Source organism: Ursus maritimus, unplaced genomic scaffold (genome assembly GCF_017311325.1).
Source record: "Ursus maritimus isolate PB19 unplaced genomic scaffold, ASM1731132v1 scaffold_17, whole genome shotgun sequence".
In the NCBI taxonomy this organism is placed as follows: domain Eukaryota; kingdom Metazoa; phylum Chordata; class Mammalia; order Carnivora; family Ursidae; genus Ursus; species Ursus maritimus.
Window position 1 is genome coordinate 18903162 of NW_024424119.1, and position 25532 is coordinate 18928693.

The 25532-nt window shown below is 39.9% G+C and overlaps 2 long non-coding RNA genes across 4 annotated transcripts in view; one reads left to right on the top strand and one right to left on the bottom strand.

The window, feature by feature from the left end:
• The window catches only part of LOC103667009, a 164763-nt gene that overhangs the window by 41043 nt on the left and 98188 nt on the right, over nucleotides 1-25532 (top strand). The gene's annotated exons all lie outside the window — the stretch shown is intronic.
• LOC103667008 lies at nucleotides 225-15695 on the bottom strand. 2 transcript variants are annotated; one of them, XR_005835199.1, is made up of 3 exons: nucleotides 15388-15695; nucleotides 15111-15244; nucleotides 225-3083 (listed from the first exon to the last, which is right to left on the bottom strand). It is a non-coding gene; the product is annotated as an uncharacterized LOC103667008 (long non-coding RNA). The 2 variants fall into 2 exon arrangements; XR_569641.2 differs by having other exon boundaries at nucleotides 225-2783; nucleotides 3011-3083; nucleotides 15111-15691.

Genomic DNA, 25532 nt, shown 5'->3' on the forward strand with positions numbered 1-25532 from the left:
TAGGAACAGTTTTTGTTGTCATCTTTGAAATATTTTTTGAAACAATCATAAATTTACAAAATACTTGGGGATATAATACAAGTAACTTTTTTCCCCCCCGAACTATCTGTAAGTTGCCCCACCACATTTGAATATGTTAGTACTCCATACGTTAGTATTCAGAGTATTTACTTACTATTCAACATATTCATACTCACAATATTTATTTAGTATTTAATTAATATTCCTACCAACAAGCATAGTCTCCTGTATAACTGTAAAAATCAAACTGAGGATGATAACGTTGATTTTCTTCTACCATCTAATTCTCAGACCATGTTCACGTGTTCCAGTTGTTTCAACAATGTCTAAAAATATCCAGTTCAGAGTCATGCATTGCATTTGGTTGTCCTATTTCTTGTTTGGTCTGAAAGAGTTTTTCAGTCTTTCATCAGCTTTAATTACTGTTTTAGTTTTCTGTGTTGCATAAAATACCACCACAGATTCAGCAGCTTGAAGCAACATGCATTTATTATCTCAGTTTCTGGAAGTCAGGAGTCTAGATATGGCTAGGTTGGATTCTGTGCTTCAGAGTCACCAGGGTGTAATTCACATGTCACCCAGTGCTATGGTCACATTGAAGATTTGACTGGGGAAAGATCTGCTTCTTAACTCCCTCACATTGTTGGCAGAATTCATTTGCTTGCTGCCATAGTCCCAAGGCTTCAGTTTCTTGCTGGAGATCACCCTTAGCTCTTGCAGTTCCTTGCCATGTGGGTTTCTCCAGTATGACCGCTTACGCCATGGCTGCTTGCTGCTTCAAGGACAGTGAGGCTATGTCTCTAGCACCTCTGTTAGCAAGATGGTCTTACACAACGGTCTCTAATGCAATCCTGGAAGTGACATTGCGTCGCCTTTGTGATATCCTATGGGTTCTGCCCAAACTCAAGGGCATGAACATCAAGGGACAGGGATTATTGTCATCCACCTTAAAGTCTCTCTGCCAGGATGAGTTGGAAGTTTTGAAGATAACTTTGTAGAAGTTCCTCAATTTGGGTTTGTCTGATATTTCCTCACGATGATAAGCAAGTTAGGAATCTTTTCACAGGCTGGGGCGCCTGGATGGCTCAGTCAGTTGGATGTCTGCCTTCAGCTCGGGTCATGGTCCCAGGGTCCTGGCATCGGGCCCCATGTCTGGTTCCCTGCTCAGAGGGGGAATCTGCTTCTCTCTCTTGCTCTGCCTCTGCCCCTGCTCGTGTACTCTCTCTCACTCACTCTCTCGAATAAATAAAATCTTTTTAAAAATTTCAAAAAAAAAAGAATCTTTTCGCAGTCTATTACAGACATGATTTTGAATTATTCTCATTGTGTATCGTATCTCGTAGCTCATCATTTCAGTTTGCCCCATTTTTTATTTTCACTTTGATTATTTGAATTAAATGATATCTACTAGGGCTTCTCCACGATAAAGTTGATTTTTCCTCTTATAATTAGTGTTTTGTGGAGAGATACTTTGAGACTATATAAATATCCCATTCCTCATCATACTTTCAACCAACCACTCATTTAGTCAGTATGGACTTACAATTTCCTATTTAATTCAGTGGGTTATAATCCATTACTGTAATTATTTATTTTTATTCTCAAGTAATTCCAGATTTGTCCTTTGAAAGTCCCTTCAAAATGGCTTCTGTGTTCTTTTGACATACCTCTGTCATTCTTTGAGCACTTCCTTTCGGGAGCAGTAAACTAGGCTCATGTACTTTCCTTTCCCCAATGCTGAAATCACCCATTACTCCATGGAGCCCTGGACAAGCCAATATCTGGATATGGGTTGTTCTCATTGGTATTAGGGTCTTGCTCTGAGGCTCTCTTAGTGGACAGAGTTAGGGATATTTGTCTATTTGTCTATCCTTACATTCACATCTATATTTCTATACCTGTATTTAAAATCATGAGTACATACCTGTACCTCTAATTTCAGTTCAGTACTTCAAAGTTTATTGGTTTTTTTTTTCCTTTCCATATTTGTAATACCTTTCTCTGGCAGTGGGAAACCTTGCTCCCATTAGTCTTATATATTATTTGATCAGTTGCTCTGTATGTGATCTGTCTCCCATTGCTGCTACAGTATCCCACGAGGATACCCTTCTTTTTTTTTTTTTTTTAAGATTTTATTTATTTATTTGACAGAGATAGAGACAGCCAGCGAGAGAGGGAACACAAGCAGGGGGAGTGGGAGAAGAAGAAGCAGGCTCATAGCAGAGGAGCCTGATGTGGGGCTTGATCCCATAACGCCGGGATCACGCCCTGAGCCGAAGGCAGACGCCTAACCACTGTGCCACCCAGGCACCCCACAAGGATACCCTTGTTACCCAACACTCTGACATCTGTCGCTGGGCTGCCATTATCCTCCAACACTCATGGAGTGCCCCCCAACCATGAGTGCACTTGTTAACTTCCCCGTGCTTCAACAATCCAGTCTGGGCCACACCACTGTGCTATTGTTCCTCGACTTGCTTAAGGCTCTGACACCTCAAATCAGGAGTTTGTTTGCTTTTCAGTCATCTTTTATTCTTATCAATTGTTGAAATTCTCTAACACAAAGTGACAGTTATTCTGTGTGTGTGTGAAAATGGCCCCAGTTATATCAAATATTAAGGATCAGCTGCATTTGTTTGTTGATTAATGGTGTAAACAAGAGAAATCATGATAGACAACTACCCCATGACTCGAATGAGTAGCGCATTCCATGCCTCAGTTTTGGTTCTTGATATCTTGGTGTTGATCACTCTTGAAAATATCTAGAGAAGAGAACAAAAATCACAACAGATAACAATAGTCCCTTTCTTATAGCATCTGTCTTCCGGAAGGAAAGGATACAGGAAATAATACACTGTCATAAAGTTTGGATTGAAATTCTTTATGAAATAGTAATACACTTTTTTACTAGAACACACTGAAGCTCTTTAAGAAAATTAGTAATTGGGGATTTTCAAGTATCCAGAAGTGTGAGGATGGTGATACTTACTGGTGATGACTCCTGCAGAACTCCTTGTGGGTTATAAAGCCAATTTCTTCAAGAGACACTTGCTGCTGAATAACTTTTTACCAAATAGCCCAGGGGGAAAAGAGGTTTGAGATTCAGGATGCAGCATGTGTTGAAAAATGCAAAAGAAAGTAAAAAAAAAATTAGGAAACAAAGCAAATTTTATTGTCAGCCATTTTATGGTCTTGCTAATCTTTTGCAGTCAAGTTTCAAAGGGAGAAACCTAAGTCAGACTCTGCATTTGATTGGATTACAAAGCCAGGTGTCAATTCAAGACGGTTTTGGAAAGGTTTTTTTCAGTTGTTACAAGCTCACGTTTCTGTTTTTCTCCAGTATTTTGAACTTGCACAAAATATACTTTTGAAATCAGAATCCTTACCCCTTCTTATGAAAAACAAACGGACAAAACAACTGCAGACTCTGGAAGACATTGGGGTATTAGTTTCAGAATGCATCTGGAATTATGCCCGTGATACACCTCCCGCAACATTGGGACAAGGTTGCAGGATCAGCCGCAGCTGAGGAAATGAAACTAGTTAGACCAGCAGTTCTCAAATTGTGGGTCAGCATCACTTGGGAACTTAGAAATGCAAATTCTGTAGCCTCACTTCAGACTTCAGGGTAGGGGCCAGCAGTCATGCTTTATCAAGTTCTATTAGGTTAGAGAACCCCTGAGTTAGATTAAGCTTCTGTTGGCAAATATTGGATTCAGCGAATTATCTTTTTTTTCCCCTCTCTCATTTGCTCTTCAGGACATAATTTCTCTAGCTCTTGGTACCATCAGGGCTACTAAGTTTTGAAAACAGTTTTTCTTGTGTATTGAAAAAATACTTTTCACATTTTCTTCTGTTCTTAGACATGGCCTATATGGTACTTAATTCAAAGATTAGTGTGTAGGAACTACTCAGGTAAATACTAGTTCCCGTCTCTTGTCCCTCAGATATTTACCTGCTATTCATTACTGAAAAAGATGGAGATAAGATACTGGCATCCCTGAATCATCTAAAGGTAAATTCACTGGGTAAATTGATAATTATTCTTCATGCAAACTGTATTCTTAAATTTAACATATTGACTATGATAATTCTAAGAGCTAAGTGAACTAAGCATAACATAGTCTTTATTTTCCTATTAAACAAACTGATCTATGTTTACATCAATAGAGTGAAAAAAAAAGGATTAAAAATATATCATTTTTTCCTGACATTTCTATAGTTTTCTCTTAAAGGGAAAAATTATATGTCCAGTGTCCTCATCATCATTTCAAAATTTCCAAAACTTTTACTTCTCTCATGGGAGATACCTATGTGAGGGCTGTGGATATCTAAAGAGTATGCTTCATGGTTTCCATTGTTTTAGGGTCTGAATCCTCAGACTACCATTTCAGCTAAGTGTCAACAATACTGATTTGGCAGTCTGTTTGCTAAGGAAGGACCTCCAGGGTCCCACATTTTGCCTACTTCAGAAAATTTGAATTGTACAGTGTTTATCTCAGATTACCTAGCAATGGGTCTTAGGCCCAGATCAGTACAAAAATCCTCTCATGGTCTTTGTAAGAATTTCAGAATCTGTTCACCTTCCTAAATGATTGATTCAGTGCCTGAGGAGTGGAATCCAGAGGAAGATCATGAATTGTCAACAAGCACCCCAGCATTCTTTGCGAGTCTTCAGGGGACCACACACACTGAACAAAACAGACTAGGTCTCTCCCTTGATAATGTGTCTATTTACAGAATGTCGGTATAGCAGGGCTTGTCATTAGTGCAGATCCCCTCATCCCTACCATCATTCAGACAGCACCCCATGTGGTGGTGGGTGGAGGAGTTAAGACGATCATGTGGATTTCCTTAAACTGGTTCTGAAACACTGAAGGAAGGAGATTATGTCAGAAACGTACTTTGTGAGATCCTCAGCACACTAAGCCCCACAGAACTCAGTGACAAAACGTGCCACGGATGAGGAATAAAGCCTCTTCCTCTGTATTCTGGCTGCCTTTAATTGGAAACTCCAGGGTGCCCAGAGACATCCTTTGTGTGAATAGTGCTGTTCTCAGGATGGCTAAGGCAGGTGGTGAGATTTACTTAGCTGACACTGGAAAGGTGATATGGGGAATGGGACTGGATCAGGAAAAGAAGAGAGCGTAAGCTCTGTGTGGGGACTGTCCTTATTTGGAGGACATTTCAAAGACTTCTTTGGAGACCCTTAGGGATTATAATGGGACAGCCTGAGGGGAAGGCTAAGTTCCTCTAATTATACCAGCTGGACCTATTAAAGCTGGAGATATTTGGGCCTCATATTTTATGAATACAGGCATTTCTTTTTTATCTATTAGGAGATGTCATTGTACTGGACGTTGTTAGACATTCACTTAGGACAATTAAAAACTGTCAGGTACTGTATAAAATGTGGGCAGTGTTCTTTCACTGCAAGAGCCTTTATCACGCCTGGGTCCTTGAGGAGGTGCATCAGTGAGTGACATTCTGACCACCAGCCCCCAGGTGAATTCAGCCAATCAGAAGCCCGGATCTGGCTACAGGCGGCACACAGGAATTCTTTATGCCAGCCACCAAAATTCAGTAATTATACTGTGTCCTGAAGCATTTTATTAACATTATAGATCAATTGATACAATGAATTACCTAGGGATAATGACAAGTAATGTACTCAAAATACAGAAAAAAAAAAAAAAACAACAACCCTTGTGCTGTAAGAGATCAGAAAAGGGCAATCAAATGCAGAGTCTGACTGAGGTTTCTCCCTTAAAGGGCAGAAAATTTGTAACAGAATAGACAAGTCCCAAAGCTTTTGAGTTTGGAAGAATGCAGCTTATTTGATACACATCTCCCCCCACCTCCTCCCACTGAGAGCCTTTCTGGCTAGAGCCATCTTGGATCATTTTTGTTTTAGTGGATTCATTAATGTATTAGGTGGCATGGATGAGTGGGGTTGGACATCCATTAGATGCCTGTTATCTTTAGGTGATAATAATACCAATTCATTATAGTCCTTGAACCGTTATAGTTTTGAAGGTTTCCTGGAGGCCAGGAAAAGATTCCTGTGGTGGATTATGGGATTGCTTCTACTATTATGTGTATCAGTGATTTCTTTCTGATAGAGAGAATGGGATATCACCCCCAGGACATTCTTTACTTTAAAAAAAATGACTTGTTGGCTTTCAAAGTAGGGATAATTACACTTAGCATTGAGAGAAGCTCAGTCATAAACAATAAAACATATTCTAAATTATATGTACACTTACAAAATGCTTACTAGTTTAAATTAGAGAAGAAAAATGAAAGTTATGCTTCTTTTCCGTCTTCTTAAAGTCTCCCAGACTTTTATTCTTCTTCCTCAAAAACTATGTAATTAAGAATGATCAACCTTTTCCTTTATAAAGATGAAGATAGTAAATATTTTCCTGCTACAATTTTGACATATGAATAGAATGAATAACTAGATTCCATTAAATGATGACTAAGTGAATTTAGGTAGTTGAATGAAGAATCTACATTGAAGTATGTTAAATAAAAAATAGTTTGAACATTTATATAAATAATGGTTTCACTTAAGGTCAGTTATGTCTCAGTAAGTTGGGTTGGGTGGGGCCCAGCTTTATAGTAAAGTTTTCGTTTTAAAATGAGCCTTATTGCAGTGTAATTAATATGCAATAAAATGCACTTATTTTAAAAGTGTGCAGTTCAGTGACCTTTTGCAAATGTACACAAGCATGTGAATAACATCTTAATTCAGACCTTCCTGTTATCCCAAGGAATTACCTTGTGCCTCTTTGTCGTCAACACCCCCAACCATTGCCATCCTGGCCTCAGTCAAATACTGGTCTGCTTTCTGTTACAATCCAAGAGGGAAATTACCCAGAGCAGGACCGGAGGCCCCAGAAGACGGAAAGTTACTAACAATAAGGCAGAGATAACCAGAAGCCCTACTGGGAGCAAGAGATAACCAGCCGTTTCTGCTTCTGTAAACAGTCTTCCCGCCACAGGCTCCCTGCACTCTTTTGGCCTGAACCAGCCCCCACTCCCCCAGTTTAAACCCACCTACCAGCAGTCAGCATAGCCCTTGGAACCTGACTGCCTGCAGTCCCCTATAAAAGACGTATAACCCTGTTGCCCGGGGCCCAGAATTTTGAGCACGAGTTCATCTGGGTCCGCCGGCATAAAATAAATCTGACTTCTCCTACTTCTCTGAGTGTCGCTTGGTGTCTCGCCGGTTTGATTTTTATTTTCCGGTCTGATTTTTATTTTTCCACAACACTATAACTTAGTTTTGCGTTCTCTAGAATTTCGTGGAAGTTGAATCATATAGTGTCTACTCTTTTGTGTCTGGTTTCTTTCTTTCAGCATAATATTATTTATACTAATTTTTTGTTGCATAAATCAGAACTTCATTCCTTTTCATTACTGAGTAGTATCTGTTGTGTTGATACCCATGATTTGTTTTTGTATTCTGTTACTAATGGAACTTTGGGGCTGTTTCCATTTGGGGACTATTATGAATAAGGCTTTCGTGAACATTCTTGTACAAGTCTTTGTGTGGGCATGTGTTTGTATTTCTTTGGTATAAATATGTAGACGTGGAATTGCTGGTTAAAGGTTTTCTTTAAAGTTTCTTTGTTCTGGAGTGCCTGTGTGGCTCAGTCTGTTAAGTGTCTGCCTTCGACTCAGGTCATGATCCCTGGGGTCTTGGGATCAAGCCCTGCGTATGGCTCTCTGCTCAGCGGGGAGTCTGTTCCTCCCTCTGCCTCTGCCCTCCCCCAAATTGTGCTCTCTCTCTCTTGCTCACTTTCTCTCAAATAAATAAATAAAACCTTAAAAAAAAAATAAAATTTTTTTGTTGTATTTGTTTTATTTTGCTTGTTTATTTGGTGATTTGGTATATGTTAGCCTCAAATAAATACCTCCTCATTTGTAATTCAATCATTTGATCGAAATTCTTCTGGTAGAAAGGAGCCATTGTCTCATTTTCTTTTTATCTAGTTGATGTTTAAATTGTCAGACTCTGGCAATAGTCCAGATCCGCTGCAATTTCTTTTGTAGTGTTGCCTGTGTTTCTGGAAACTGGAAACTTGTCCTAGTTCATAAAAGGATAAGAGGAAATACTCTCTCTGGTAAAGCTTAGAAAGACAAAAATCGGAGACAGCAGGACAATTAAGAGTCAGGATCCTCAGCATATGAATTGGGTGGAGAGACATCATTAGGCAAAAGGAGTAAGATGGATACAGAGGAAGGAGGCTGAAATCTCTTGAGTAAATGCCAAAGTGTAAATGCTGAGTTCAGAACAAGCTTCAAAATCATTCATCTTCAAGACTTTCCATCATTTAAAATACAAACATGTAGGCATGCCTCCTGGGTGGCTCAGTTGGTTAAGTATCTGCCTTTGACTCTGGGTCCTGGGATGGAGCCCCACAACATGCTCTCTGCTCAGCGGGCCCTCTGCTTAGCAGGGAGCCTGCTTCTCCCTCTCCCTACCACTCCCCCTGCTTGTGCGCTCTCTCTGTCAAACAAATAAATAAATAAAATCTTAAAACAAACAAACAAACATGTCTCCTTACCTCAGGGTCCTTTAGAAACTTTCAGAGGTGAAAACATTAGGTATATAGTACTTTCTCACGAAAAGAAAGTAGATATAGGTTGTTTCTTAATAGCACATTATGTTGGGTGTTAGGTCAGAGAATCCTTTCGTGATGCTCAGAAATTGTTCCCTTTTCTACCGAACCCCTTTTTCCCCCCTTTCCTTCTCTTTTTTTTTTTTTTTTTTTTTTTAAAGATTTTATTTATTTATTTGACAGAGATAGAGACAGCCAGTGAGAGAGGGAACACAAGCAGGGGGAGTGGGAGAGGAAGAAGCAGGCTCATAGCAGAGGAGCCTGATGTGGGGCTCGATCCCGGAACTCCAGGATCACGCCCTGAGCCGAAGGCAGACGCTTTAACCGCTGTGCCACCCAGGCGCCCCCCCCCTTTCCTTCTCTTAAATCCAGATATAGGCCAGTTGATCTGTATCTTGAAAAAATGTCCTTAAATACAGTGTTTTACAGAGTTTGTTTGCTTAAAAAGAACAACTATTCAAATCAGTTCCAGTAAAAAAGAGGTATGGAGAAGGTAGAAGGTTATGTCACTACACCAAGGATAGGAAATGTGGCCAAGCTTCGTGGGAGCTGGACCAGGAGATGGAAAGCCATTGGGAACTCAGGAGTTCTCTGTCTCTGATTCTTCCGTTCTCTGAATCTTATAGTTTTCATTTCTCCTTTGCTGCATCTCTGTAGTATAGTATGTTCTTTCCACTCTGTCATTCCCTGCAATTCTCCTTCATTCTCTTCACTACTGGATAGGTTAACCCACTGATCCGTAGCCCCCGCTTCTTAGGAATAACATGGCTTTCCTTGACACCAACTCTGATCTCATCTCTCTGTGGCTTTTCAAGCTTTTCTTGACCGCGATTTGAATGGATGGGAGTTTAAATTCTCAAGAGAGAGAGAATCTCATTGATAACAGGCTGGTAGATCTACAGGCATAGAGAAAGCTGTCCATTTTTCATCCAGTGCTTGTGGTCAGGGTGGGGGCAGAGTCAGAGTTCTAATCTTGCCACCAAGCCCTTCCCCTTTAAGTAGCAGACAGGAGTGGAGCAGCTTAAGGGAAATTTAGGCACGGCAGGCTCATTGAATGAGATAACCACTTGGAGTAGACTTGTACTTACTGGAAGTTGTAGAAAACCTGTTAGGCAGCGATCATATAATGCTGAAGTACAGTAGATGGGCAGGCCAGTGGACCAGAGCACTAGGCAGTTAGTCAGACTTCAAACTTCTCAGTCATTTTGAAAGAATATTCTTTCCTCAAGTCTAATTAAAATTGGCTAGATTGCCAAGGCCTGCTAACTGATTTGACTTAAAACAGCTACTATTAATGAGCATTGGATGAAACATAAAGAACAACCGAAGAAGTGGTCAGGTTAAGGTGATAGTGTCTCATGATCTGTAATAGTAATAAAGAAAATACCTGAATTTGGCTGTGTCTGTGGAACTTCCCTCACCCTATCTGCCAGTTTAGGATCCAGGCTGTGAAGCTGAAACCTGTGTTTGGACTAGTGTAATGTTTTATATAATGGAAGCAGGTGATCAAGCTTTGAGTTACTTTGTCTTTAGCTCATCAGGGTGTAAATGGGCTTTAAGGTAATTTTTAATCTATATGTAAATTAGCTATTTCTCTAACAGCCGTACTATGAATTTGAGTGTTTGCAGAAAAGAGGGATTGGATGCAAGCAATATTTTGAAAATAATGTCAAGAAAGAGGCTGTACAAGTGATACATGACATTCAGTGAATTTGAGTATAGGTTATATTAGGACGCTTTCAATGAAATTATTGTCATCGAAAATTTTGTGAGGCTGATAATACATGAAGTAATATGTAGAACAGAGAATGAAAATAAGGTTTTATTGTTGGTTGTTAAACTGTGTTAAAGGTCACACAGTTTTCCATTAGAGATCTTCCATTTGGCAGATTTTATATAAAAGTTGATTGAATTTTTATTGAATTCAGTTTTTACTCAGATAGTAGAGTGACTTCAATTCAAACTCTTCTTTTGTTTTCTGATACAAAATAATATTTAAATCTAGGTTTATAAGTAAATGTGGTTTCTTATATTTATACCTGTAGGGTGACATGCTAAAAAATCACAGAAACCTCAATTTTTTTCCTAATTTTAGTCAGAGGAAAGCTCCATAAATATTTTATATCCTAAATCATCTAATCAGTTATTTCTTTTTAAAGGAACAGTATAGCACAGGGAAATGTTCTGAAGGATATTAATAAAAATTACAAGCATTCAAAATTCATTCTGAAGTTCAGGGACTATTAGTCTCCAAAAGCAGTTGTTAATTACAAGGAAGATAATAGAAAGCACAGAAGGATACAGACTGGGTTATTATGGCTACCATTTTCTAGTCTCTAATAGTTTTATAGTTAAAAGGAAGGTGGGAAATTGTATTGGGGTCGTGTCTATACCAAAATTAATTGTTAACTTCAAAACAAAACCTAGGTTGCACCACCTGAACTCTTTTAGTTAAAACTGGCTTTAATTCAGTATGCTTTGAATTTATTTCCAGAGGGGGGTAAATACATTTGCTAATGATTTGAATCATTGTCATTAGGCTTGATCTACATCTAAAATACAAAATCATTGTCATTAAGATCAATGTTAAATACATTAGGAAAAAAGAACTTCTGTACTTACCAACTTACTATTTTGATTGTCCAGGGATGTTAAGCGCCCTGGTTCTTTAAATATTAACTCAAAGAATTTTTAAAATTCTGACTTTATTTGTATTTATATAACCCCCTGTAGTTTAACTACTGTGCTGGATAGTTCTCACTGTGAAGTGACTCTCATACAATTGTATTCTTGCTGGGAAATGATTTTATTGCATAAGAAAATGAATGAGCAGGGACCAGTGAGCTGTGTCTGCTGATGGACTATAATTTGCCAACTGTGATGTCAAAGCAGATTTGAGATTTGTGACAACAGTTGGTGATTGCACTGCTCTGCAGTTCTGTGGCAGCAATGAACCATGCCAGGCACAATCTCATTCCACATTTTGCACATGTAAGTTTGTTTCCATAGTCATATGTGGAAAGCTTTCACGGGCGCAGGGAATATTGGCTGGAGTTATTGTGTTGGTACTGCGTGTTTCATTACCAATGACATTGAAATCTATTTCTCCATCGTCCAGAAGGAGCAGTTGTACCCTGTTCTATCAAAGAACGGATAGAAAGGGAATGTTCACACCGTCTATATTAGAGGCTACATGCTACCTGGCACAAATGATAGGTATTAGTATTACTAAGCCTACCATCAAGGTTTCCTGATAGCCTTGCCTTAAAAAATAAGACAGATGTGTTGTCTGTTAACTTACATACTACTTTTAAGTAACCTGTCTTTCGGAGCTCAAAACAGTTTGGTATAAACCAAGTTGATCTGGCTGCCTTCTGAAGGAAGAGGCGCTTCTGCATAGGGTTCTCCTCACACTCACAAAATTCGGAAGATAGCCTTGTGGTTTTGGCCGCTATATTCTTTTATAGAGTATTTGTGAGCCAGGTGCCCCAGGAAAAGATGATGCTGATGGTAGGCAGACTTTTGGCCCCCGTGAACTTTGCCCTCCAATGGCATGCTGTGGTTATGTGATGTGGCAAAAGGGACTTTGCAGATGTAATTAAGATGAAGACTTTAACGTGAGGACGTTATCCTCAGTTACCCAGGTGGGCTCAATCGAGTCACATGAGCCTTGAAAAGTAGAGACGGTTCTGCTGTCAGAGAGACAAAGTCAGACAAATTTAAAGCATGACAGGGACTCTACTGCCATAGCTGGAGGGGACCACATGGAGCGTGAGAAAGAATATGGGCAGCTGTTAGGAGCAGTAAGCCTCTTCCCCCATGCCCCAGGCTTATAGCAGCAAAGAAATGGGAACCTCAGTCCTACAACCACAAGGAAGTGAATTCAGTCAACAACCTGAATGAGCTTGGGAGCAGATTCTTTCCCAACACCTTGAGCAAGGAATGTAGCCCTACCAAAACTTTGATTTTGATATTGTGAGACGCTAAGGAGAGGACCCAGCCCAACCCACATAGACTTTTGACCTTTAGAGACTGTGAGAAGGTGTATTTGTACTGTTCTAAGCCACGAAGTTTGTGATGGTTTGTTAGAGCAGCTACAGGAAACAAATAGTGTCCATTCTTGAGACATCCCCAGATGTAGTTCTGGTATTTCCACTGGTCAGATTCTGTCTATATCCCTGGTCTTATATTCCTCACCATTTAAGTTAATTCTCCGAATTCCTGGCGCATCCTATGACTTGTATACCATCCTACAACACATTATAACATCTATTAGCATCCTGTAACTTCTATGAGATATATAAGATTCCTATAGCATCCTGTAATAACCTTTAACTTCTATGATATACACGAAATGCATCTACAAAGGTAGGAAGCATGGCTGGGGAAGTTACTCATCTGATCTAAGTACCTGTATCTCTGGAAGTGACTGAATTATATCAGTATGTTTTAAAAATATGCTGTCTCCCTCCCACCTTCATGCTTTCTGCTGACAGTCTCTTCCTGCTAAGCAATTGATTTTTAGTAGTCTGCGATTTAGATTTAGTAGACTGAAATTTATCATATGAGACCGTAATGTTAGGCTACTTTAAGGTTGTCATTAACAAACTCCGACACTATTTGCTCAATAGAGAATTGCCTCTCTTTGGTCCACTTTAGCTCAGAGAGCAAATTAACTCATTTGTTTACTCAGAAATTTGCTTCTGGAGTTAGATGGGAAGGATATGAGTTTACAGCTGAGTTAACTACGGCTAGGAGAGCCCTTTCCATTAATTGCTGGCTATTGCAAGAAGCGGGTGATGTCCATTATTTCTGTTTCCTTTGCCAATTTGTGAAAACACCCGGAGGTTTAATAAGTGAATGTGCCTTTGCATCCTGAAATAAATAAGCAGGACAGCCAATTAAGGATACATGCACATAAATAAAAATTATTTTCCACATTTGTGCTTGCAAAAAAAAAAAGACTTAGATGGCATTTGTAAAATTTCCCCCAAAAAGGTTAGTGTTGGGAGGTTCACTGGAATTAGGAATGGCTCTGCATTTCCTCTTCTTTGGAGTCACAGAGCTGTGTGTGACTCCCAATTCCATTACTTACTGGTGTGTGATGTTGATTGAGTTACCTAGCCTCTCGAACCTCTTCACCGTGGTGGTAAGGACTTATCTCTTGAATCTGTAAAGTATGTGACACAGTTCTCCCAAATACCATTCATGGTGGTGCTTTCACCAAGACACCGTGGTCAACATCTTTTCTTTGATAGTTCTCCACACGTAGCACATTTTATGTGAAACATTAGGCTAATAGGAATCTCAGATCACTTCTCCCCCAAGTATGGATAAAGTTTTTTTGTACATCTCAAAAACAGTAAGAATGATGAAATGGGCAAGAGAGAGGGAACATGGGAAAGGAAGATGAGATGAGGGCTGGATGTATATGGTAGCTATCCTATGTAGGTTCTTGGAACAATTAATGTAGAAATGTCACTGACATTTGCCCCCTAGAGCCAAATTATTTTGAAAAGTATTTATTTACGTATGTACTTATTTTAGAGGGAGAGCATGTGTGTACGAGTGGGGGAAGCGCAGAGGGAGAGAGAGAATCCCAAGCAGGCTCCACACCAGGCTCCATCTCATGACCCTAAGATTATGACCTGAGCTGAAATCTAGAGTCAGATGCCCAACTGACTGAGCCACCCAGGAGCTCTGAAAAGTCTTGTCTCGTCTTTTTTTTTTAAAAGATTTTATTTATTTATTAGAGAAGGAGAAAAAGAGAGCATGGGGAGGCACGGAGGAAGAAGGAGAGAATTTCAACCAGACTCCACACTGAGTGCGGAGCCTGATGCGGGGCTTGATCTCACGACTCTGAGATCATGACCTGAGCTGAGACCAACAGTTGGATGCTCAACCGATTGAGCCACCCAGGCGCCCCTGAAAAGTCTTTAAATATAATTTTAAAGTGTTTTGTTCCTTAGGTACTATCTATGATATATTAACATCATGTCTTTCAAGTCAAATCTCAGACTTGAATCTGAAGTTCTTTCTTTTTTTTTTTTTAAAGATTTTATTTATTTATTTGACAGAGAGAGAGAGATAGCCAGCGAGAGAGGGAGCACAAGCAGGAGGAGCGGGAGAGGAAGAAGCAGGCTTCCAGCAGAGGAGCCTGATGTGGGGCTCGATCCTATAACGCCAGGATCACACCCTGAGCCGAAGGCAGTAGCTTAACGACTGAGCCATCCAGGCGCCCCTGAAGTTATTTCTTGAGCATCTGAGAATAGAAATGAACTCCCATATGCTGTGCTTATGATGGTAATGCATGTCAAGACAGGTCTGAACATAAAAAGAATTATTATTTAACATTTTTTGAGGATCTCAGAGAGAGAATTATCTTCTTAAATAGAGTACTAATAAATTTCCTTTGCTAGAAACTTAAATTGCAAAAACATTCCATTTGTTAAAACCTACCTTCTTTTTCTGCTTAGATAGATACCTGTCCTGCCAGAGGCAAGTTGCAAATTTGTTCTTTATCTCAGTAGAGGACATTATGCTGATCACTTTAGGTAAAGAGTTTCATTGTCTTCTAAACAATAGTTTGTCAGCTAAAAAAAACATTATTTTCTTTTTAAAAATAACTTAAAATATGAATAATCTTAGGTGAGTTTGTCTTAGCTGTCAGAGAAGGAATGTTAAACTGTTTGCAACAAATAAAAGACTTTTTTTTATAGAAGGTGGGGAAACTTACCACCTCAGAAGTATTGAATTTAGAGTCAAAAGTCATAAAAACCCAGAATTCATCCTAAGTCCCTTGTCTCTCTCACTCCAAAACACTCGGTGTTGTAAGTTCTGCGCCTTCTTCCTCTTTCCCATCTGTTTAATCTTATCTCCTCCTTCCAACCCCACACTTGCAGTCTTTCTTCACACCTCTATTTTCTCTTGCCCTAGACCTTGCCAAGTCTTCTAACTGGTCTCCCTTTCCCCCTTTTCCCATTGTTGATCCCCCTCTGCCCCCCACCACAATTCATCTCTACAGGCTTTGTTTTTGTTTTTGTTTTGAGAGAGACTGCACGTGAGCAAGTGGGGTAGGGTGGGGGGTGGACAGAGGGAGAGGGAGAAAATCTTTTTTTTTTTTTAAGATTTATTTATATATTTTAAAGAGAGAGAGCACAGGGAGAGGGACAGAAGGAGAGGGATATAGAGTCTTAAGCAGATTCCACGCTAATTGCAGAGCCAGACTCGGGACTCTATCTCACGACCCTGAGATTACGACTTGGGCCAAAATCAAGAGTCAGTTGCTTTGCCATGCTGGGGGCTCATGATATGGCCTTTGGCCATTTTTACTTTTTAACCCTACCATTAAGCCCCCCACCCATTCCATGCCAGAAGTAGCTTGCTGTTTCCAGCATCTATGAGGCTGTTTAATTCTCTGTATCTTTGCTCACCCTGCTTTGATGATCCTTTCCACTCCCATTTTCCTTTTAAAAAAAAATATTTTATTTATTTATTTGAGGGGGGGGCATAAGCAGGGGGAGGGGCAGAGGGAGAGAGAGAAACAGACTCCCTGCTGAGCAGGGAGCACGATGCCGGGCTCCATTCCAGGACCCTGGGATCATGACCTGAGCCGAAGGCAGACGATTAACCGATTGAGCCGTCCAGGTGCCCACTCCCATTTTCTTTATAAACATTCATCTTCTAGACTGAGCTCAGTGCTAACTCTCTGATTCTCTTTGTCTAACCCACATAAAACTGACTTCTCCCCTCCTCAAGTCTCCTCTATATTTTGTAGAGACTTCTGGACATAGTGTCAGTCATATTTTATTGCATTTGTTCACGCAGCCATTTCCCACTTCCATATTTAATGTAAATGCGATGAAAGCTGTATCTTATCTGCCCAGTAGCAATGTGCTTGGCATCTAGCATGTACTTGTCACAATCTGTGGAAAGAAGGAAGGAATGGAAAGACTTGGGATGGAGCCATACGCTTGCCAGGTCAAAGAATTCAGATAAGACACATAACCTCTCTGAGCTTAATTTTACTCACCTGTAAAATGACCATAATATTGTCAACCCTTTCCATTGCATTTATTTGTTTATTTTTAGATTTTATTTATGTATTTATTTGAAGGAGACAGTGTGAGCAGGGATGGAGCACAGGGGAAGGGAGAGGGAGGGGGAAAGAATCTCAAGCAGACTCTACATGGAGTAGGGAGCTCGATGCTGGGCTGATCTCATGATCCTTGGATCATGACCCAAGCCGAAACCAACTGTGCCACCCAGGCACCCCTCCATTGCATTTAGAAGAAAACCATTCATACATAACCTCTAAGCACCAGCCCTATGTATCATCTGCTATCTGCTTTCCTCAGACATTTCATTACAGGTCTGTACCCCCTGTCCTCCTGCCGTTCCCAGTTTTCCAGAGGAATTTGCCTTCTGATAGTTCACAGAATGTGCCAAACTGTTTTCTCAACCTTCCCAGCCCCCTTGCACATACCACCTTTGCACTTGCTGATTCCTCTGAATGGGAGGTACCACCCCAAACTTTACGGGGCTGCCTGCTTCTCATCAAACATCACCTTCTCAGAGAGGCCTTGACTAATCCCCTCTCTAAAGTAGGTCTTTCCATGTTATACTTGGTTATATTTTTTATTCTATAGTATTCTTTCAAAAATTAATTAATTAATTAATTTATTTATTTTTAAAGATTTTATTTAAGAGAGAGAGAGCACAAATTGGGGGGAGAGGTGGAGGGAGAGAGAGAAGCAGACGCCCCACTGAGCAGGGAGCCTAAAGCGGGGCTCGATCCCAGGACCCTGAGATCATGATGTGAGCTTAAGGCAGGCGCTTAACCGACTGAGCCACCCAGGTGCCCCTCTTTTTTTTTTTTTTAATAACTCTGTAGTTTGTACTATAATATGTAAAATATATATTTGTACTAAATATATATTTAGTTTTCTGTTTTGTTTTATTTTTTACTTGTATTCCCCACTGTAATGTCAACTCTAGGTGAGTAGGTAAAGAGAACATTGGTCCTATTTACTGTTTCATTCCTAGGGCCTGACACATAGCAGGCACTTCATAAATGTTTGTTGATACGTGAATTAATCTGTAAGGTTGATTTTGAAGACCAGGTACAGTATGTGAGTGATGTTTATAAACCAAAAGTGCTACACCAATGCGAAGCAATGTTGTTATCATAACCGGGGTAGGCATAGAGAAACAGGGGAAGCATGTGCCAATTTCCATTTTCTCAGGAAATGAACATACAGCTTGACAACAAGTAATTCCTCATTTTCCCAGTGTGAAATCACAGTCTGAGTGACCAGTCCATCAAGAGGGGACTTTTTCATGCCAATGGGGGAAGTATTATTTCTTCATGTTTTCTGTCGTAAGCTGACTGGAATCCTGGTAATACGGAAGTTGTGTTCGTCCTTTCAGTGAAGGAGGAAGGTGGTGTGGGCTCTGGGATCCAGGGTCCAGCCAGAGGAAATGTCTCTTTGTGTATGGCCCTTTCCTCTATTCCATCTATTTTTAGTGTTAAAAGACTTCAATCTGGGCAATTAATTAAAATAGGGTCTATCTCAGGCAGGTAAAACAGTGCAGGATTAGTAATAGATGATCAGAAGAGGAGAAATGGACCATGATTTTCTGCATGATTTTTCCCAGGAACATACCTTTTTTTAATCTGATTTCCCGTCTCTGTACGTTTGCTTATCTGTAGAATGGGGATAATTATTTGAAAGGGCTATTGTGAAAGATAAATCAAATATGTAAAGAGTTTGGAATAGTGTCTAGCATGTAGCAAGCTCTTAATAAGTTCTATTTTTATTGTCAACAGCCCATCATTTCTTATAAACATGGATCAGGTTGATAGGACTCAGTTTTTCCCACCTAACCAGAATAGGAAGAATAAGGTTCTCCTCATGTCACATAAAGGCCAAACACCTTAGCCCCAGGATATGACCGGCACTCAGACTTTTTAAGGTGCTCCTGTTTATCAGATCAAAGCCATCTTTCCCTGGTCCTTCTCCATCATGGCCGTTGTTTCAGAAGCAGGAAGATGATACATCTTTGGGTTACTTTCCCTGAGACTCAGAGGGCTCTAATAATAATTAACTCACTGTTTTATAGGACATAGAAGTACAGTTTAATAAATCATAATATTCTTCTGATTAGACTGTGTTAATCAGTTTACAGTTATTTTTCATTTTAGACTTCAGAAAAGTTGCCAAAATAGTACAGATATTTCTTACAAGCTCTTCACCCAGCTTCCCCTAAGGTTACCATCTCACATTATCATAGCACAGTGATCCAAACTGAGAAAATTACCTTGATACAATACTATTAATCCAAGTGCAGATTTTATTTTGATTTTCACAATTTTCCCACTCATGTCCTTTTTCTGTTCTAGGATTCTGTTCAGGGGTCCCACATTGCATTTAGTTGTCAAGTCTCCTTAGTCTCCTCTACTCTGCAACTGTTGTTCTGTCTCTCCCTGTCTTTCATGACCTTGACACCTTTGGAGAGTTCTGGTCAGCTATTATTTTGAAGACTTACCCTCAATTTGGTTTAATCTGGTGTTTTCCCATGACGAGATTGGGGTTACTCATTATTGAGAAGAATAACACAGTGATGAGCCCTTCTCAGTGTAAGATGCCCTATTATGGGTGGGGTGAACTTTGACTGCTTGGTTTAGGTGGTGACTGCCAGGTGTCTCAACTATTATTAATTTCCTTTTTGCAATCAGTTGATATCTTGGGAAGAGATACTTCGAGACTGTGCAAATAACTTGTTCTTCTCAAACTTTCATCCACTAGTTTTAGCATTCATCTGTGGCTTTGCCTGCAACAGTTTGTGGTGTTTAAAGAGTGATTTTCTATTTCCTCATTCCCCTCCCCCACATTTATTAATTAGAATTCATTTGAAGAAAGAGCTGTCTCTTCTCTATTTACTTATTTATTCAATTATTTACATCAGTACAGATGCATGAATATTAACTTGATTTATTTTATGGGTTATAATGCGATGCTATCGCTTTTTTGTTGCTCAAATTGTTCTACTTTTGGCCATTGTGAGCTCTTTCAGGTTGGGTCCTATGGCCTTTCCACGTTCTCGCATCTTTTTTTTTTTTTTTTAATTTATTTATTTTTAAAGTAATCTCTACACCCAGTGTGGGGTTTGTACTTACGACCTCAAGAGTTGCACACTCTTCCCACTGAGCCAGCCAGGCGGCCCCCTCCCAGTCTTTTTTGAGCACTTCTACTTTTTAGAATTTTAAGATGCTCCCTACCCATCTTGTATTTTCCCTGCCTCAGGCTTGGAATCAACCACTTCTTCAAAGAAATCCTTTGGTTCTTTTTTCTGGAGAATGGCTTTTAGAAATGAAGCTCTGAGCAGTAGGTGGGCTCATTGCTATGGGGGTGTCATTGTTCTTCTTTCCTTATCTGTAACTTCTTTCCTGAGCACGACAAACTTTTATTATCTACAGTATGTTTACTTATTTTGTTTAACCCCAATAAAAGATCAAGTGGTTTCAGAATTGCTATCCCATATCCCCATGAGAAACAAATTTACTTACTACAGTATGAGTCCACAATTTTTTAAGATTCATAATACATTCTGTGCTAAATCCGCTTGGTAATCATTATGATTTTTTCCAAGGAAGGACAACCATCCGCATGGTAATCACTATCCGCATGGTAATCATTATGATTTTTTCCAAGGAAGGACAACCATTACAAAAAGCATTCTCGGGGCGCCTGGGTGGCACAGCGGTTAAGCGTCTGCCTTCCGCTCAGGGCGTGATCCCAGCGTTACGGGATCGAGCCCCACGTCAGGCTCCTCCACTATGAGCCTGCTTCTTCCTCTCCCACTCCCCCTGCTTGTGTTCCCTCTCTCGCTGGCTGTCTCTATCTCTGTCGAATGAATAAATAAAATCTTTAAAAAAAAAAAAAAAGCATTCTCATACACAAATGAGAAGGTGCTTCACCTACTTCATTTCATTTCCTAAAAACTTCAAAAAATTATTTTTATCTAGCAAGTATTGTTTGGAAGTTAAGGTTGGAAACACTGTGTTTAATGCATAGTTTATAGTGTATGTCCATGCTTTACTGTTTTGGGAAGTATATAGTTCTAAATAAAAAGTAAAAGATGCTGCATAATTCCTTTAGTTTTTTTAAGTCAGGAATAATAATATTTTTTGCAGAATATGAAGATATAAATCTGCTCTGGGGAGTTGTGACAGGTGTCCTTGAGATTCAGGGGCTCAGATGAACAGACAAGGTAAAGTAACAGCTCTTACAGAATGTTGTGTAAATGAAGGCAATCCCCCTTTGTGGGTGGCGTGCACATGGGTGAGTGCACATACACGTATGTATAGGCACATGCGTGTGCATGTACACGTATGTGTGGGCACACATATAGTCCAGGCCAGTGGCTCATTTTCCAAATCAGTTTCCTCATCCAATTAATGAAAGAAATATGTTCTTGATATGTGCTTTTTGTTTGAAAGATCTAAGCATTTTAAGGAAGGAACCTTGTGAATGTGTGTGTGTGTGAATGTGAACTTTGAGAAATTCCAAAATATTTTGGAATTCTCTTTTGCAGTTGTGTTAAAAAACAGCTTACATGTTACCCAAGATAGTCACATCTTAGATGATGATAGTAAGTGATATTTCCAGTTTGATTCTTTTGTTTATCACCCTTGGCGCTGAATAACTTTTGGCTATTTCAAAATTTGTTTCTAAAGGCTAAAAAATTTCCATCCCTTGAAGAATGGAACTTTGAGGATGTTAAGAATATGTTCCAAGGAGGGCAGTAACCCCAAAGAGGACACCCCCCCACCCCAGATGGCTCTTTTCCCCTAACACAAGTTGTGAAACTATTGCAGCATTTTTTTTTTAAGATTTTATTTATTTATTTGACAGAGAGAGAGAGAGAGCTCCTGTGCACAAGTAGGCAGGGTGGTAGACGGAGAGGGAGAAGCAGGCTCCCCACTGACCCGAGAGCCTGATGCTGGGCTTGATCTAGGACCCTGAGATCATGACCTGAGCCCACAACTGCAGCATTGTTAACATAACTTGTCATCAAAAGCTTAGAGTCACATCTTGAGTATAGAGGAAATCTCACAAAGATGCAGAGTACTTAAGATCCTTGACAACATTTTTGTGAGTTGATTAAAGATCCTGTGCTCTTGCTTCAGTTTCACATCTAGAGAAATGGGAGTCCCCAGAGAATAGAGGCATATGGCTCTAAGAGCAAGCCAGTGACTTACCATCCTGCATTGCCAGTGAATCTGCCCCTCCTCCACTACCTCCATCCCCAATCCAGATTCCCTCTGAGATTTGATGGCAAGGCCATGGTAGAAGGTTGTGATTTAGTGGGATGCATACTAGACTGGAATCAGACCTGGTTAGGAATCCAGTCATTGATCAGACGAGGCAGTACCCTTGAAAGCTTTTGCACCATATCGAGCACCCATTGGCCCTCCAGTGTTGATTTTGAATCTGAAATTGAGAAGTCAAAGCTTTGAAAGTCAAGGCTTACTCTATTTTATATGCACTGTTTAATAATGGAATAAAAATATATGCTAGAAGAGGTCAGGCTTTTAATAACCCAACATAGTGAATCTCTTAATTCTTAATAAAAAAGTATAAAAGATGAAATAATTTAGCCTGTAATTATTCTGCCAAGTCATGAGGTGTAAGCAGGTAATTTTAGAATGTTCTATAACTGTACTTTGAACCATAGATTGCATTAAAAGTCAGGGTAGTAATTTTTCAGGTCTCCCATGGCAGGATTTATTTTCTTAATATAGAAATGTTCAGTTCATCATGCAAGCATTTTTATATAGGTTAGACCTCTTCTCCATGCCCTCAGATTTCTTTCTGTCCATCTACTTACGCTCATCCATAGCACGGGAGCAATGCACTTATGAGCGCATGTTCACTTACGCACACGCACACACACACACACCTCAGTACATGCACATTAAAGCTAAGAAGGCATGCTTGGTCACCTTTTGCCTTATAATTTGGATTTGGGGAAAAAAAATCCTCCCCTGTTTTTCTTCTTTGGAGAAAACTTTGGAAAAATATATTAGCATCCTCACATTTATTGGCCTCATGCACTCCCATTCTTCCCTCATATGTAAGCCTCGTAATCTTGCCAAGGTTTTCTAATATTGGCACGTTAAATGCAGATTACAAGCCCCTGTGGGCTGGATTCACACTGGCCTCTTGGCTTTTTACAGAACCTTACATAGCCTTGTCACTAGCTTGATGTTAAAGCAAATAATGCTAGCATCCTTCGTGAGGCCTTTGCACTGAAAACCGAGGAAATTCAACCACAATAAACATGCTGCGAATAAAATCAGGCACTGCTGTAATTATTAGGTCAGAGGCAGGTAAGCGCAATTATTTCTTTACTGAACAAAGACAGGTGGGGAGTAGCTGGCTCTACAATGAGAGGGCAAGGAGCATGGGGGCTGGGGATACTCAGTCTATAAGCCCACGTGTGTTCCAACACCCACATACTGCTTCCTATATATTTTTCCTCTCTATGCTATTCTTTTTCTTTGTTTTTAAAAGCAGTCCTAAATTGCTTAGCATTTTTTTTCGCTCCTCACACTTCTTTCTGTGCTTACAGGCAAGGACAGTAAATTAAGCATATCTAAGGATTTAATGCTGAAAATCACCTTGGATAATTGGCTTAAGGGGTTGAAGCATACTTTTCCCTCCGTCTCCTTGTCTTAATGCTACTTCTCCTCCGAGGGTACATCTGTCAATAATTGATGGAGCTTTCGTGGGTAAATGAGATGTTGCTTGGGACATTATAAATCATATTTGGAATCAAGTTTGTTTTCAAGCTGCTTTTAAAGTCTCAGTGCTGTGCTAACTGAATAGAAAATGCTAAATGTTTGACGGAGTAGTACAAGCCCTCAAGTGTTAAAGGCACGAGCCGGATTTAAGAGAACAAATGTAATTTATATCCTCTGAGGAAACAAGAACGCATCTATTTTATCAGAAAAGCATGCAGATGTGGCAAGCGACTTCTAGAAGGCCACTGCCTGAGTCCCTACTGCGTGCTGGGCACTGTGATCTGTGATTCACTTAGGGTGCCTGAGTTAATCCTCAGAACAGACTCACCTGGCAGTTGTTATGATGACTCTTCTAGAGATGAAGAAACAGAGGCTCAGAAAGGTTGATTACCTCCTCAGTGTGTGCCGTGAGCAAGTGGTAGATTTGAAATTGGACTCAGTGGGACTGTGAAGTCCTTGCTCTTCTTACTCCACTGGAAGTTGGACATGCTTGGTGACGTGGTCTTCAGTCTTTGTTTGGTGGGGTCCTGGTGGTTTTCATGTGTTTGGTGTTGAGACAGGCCAATGGCGCCTACCACCAAGCCTCTTGCAGGTCTCTTAGCTCTGTTCCAGCCAGTGTGGCTTTACTTTTATCTCTTTTAGAGGGCTTCAGCATGAAATTTTGATAGAAAGGTTCTGCTGGTAAAAGGACTTTGAAAACCACAGCTGTGTGAGAACAGTAAAAAATCTATCTTATAAAATAAAGACATTAGCATATGTAAGAACATGTCTGCTATATAAAAAGTTGGAAAATATTTTGCTCCTTTCTCTGCCTCAAAATACATACCCAAACAACATTCTAGAATGGCCCTCCAATGAGCATTGCTTCGGCATGAGAACTAAGCTCAGACTGAGTCCTGGGTTTTCATTTTTGCTCAGTCTACAGTCTTATTTTCCTTTCTGTTCCCACATCTATGGGATGGAGACAATACTACTCGTTCTACTAACCTCAGAACCTGGTTGCAATGATCAAAGGAGACCAAAGATAAAAAGAACAATAGCTAGAATAGAAGGTATTGCTACTATTGCATTTTTTGTTTGTTTTTTTAAGTGATCTATCTGAATCTTTTAGTTAAGATTTTAAAGGCAAAATGTTAAGAGTTAAGGGTATTTTATTTTATTTTTTATTTTTATAATGATTTTTTATTATATTATGTTAGTCACCATACATTATATCTTTAGTTTTTGATGTAGTGTTCCATGATTCATTATTTGCGTATAACACCCAGTGCACCATGCAATATGTGCCCTCCTTAATACCCATCACCAGCCTGTCCCAGTCCCCCACCCACCTCCCCTCTGAAGCCCTCAGTTTGTTTCCCAGAGTCCAAAGTCTCTCGTGGTTCATTCCCCCTTCTGTTTACCCCCCCTTCATTCTTCCCTTCCTTCTCCTACTGATCTTCCTGCTATATCGTATTTCCATAAATGAGTGAAACCATATGATAATTGTCTTTCTCTGCTTGACTTATTTCACTTAGCATAATCTCCTCCAGTCCCGTCCATGTTGCTGCAAATGTTGTGTAACCGTTCTTTCTGATGGCTGAGTAATATTCCATTGTATATATGGACCATATCTTAATCCAGTCATCTGTTGAAGGGCATCTTGGCTCCTTCCACAGTTTAGCTATTGTGGACAATGCTGCTATGAACATTGGGGTGCATACGGCCCTTCTCTTCACTACGTCTGTAACTTTGGGGTAAATACCAAGTAGTGCAATTGCTGGATCATAGGGTAGCTCAATTTTTAACTTTTTAAGGGACCTCCACACTGTTTTCCAAAGTGGCTGTACCAACTTGCATTCCCACCAACAGCGTTCCCCTTTCTCCACATCCTCTCCAACATTTGTTGTTTCTTGCCTTGTCAAGAGTTGAGGGTATTTTAGCATGAGACAGATGGTGATATAAAAGGCGTAAAACTATTTTAAAAGCTCATTCAGAATAATTATTTTCAAGATAATGGTTTATTAAGTTCATAATATCTGCTCTTCAGTTTTAGTTATTCACAATATTGGCTGCTGTTAATTTTCAAACTT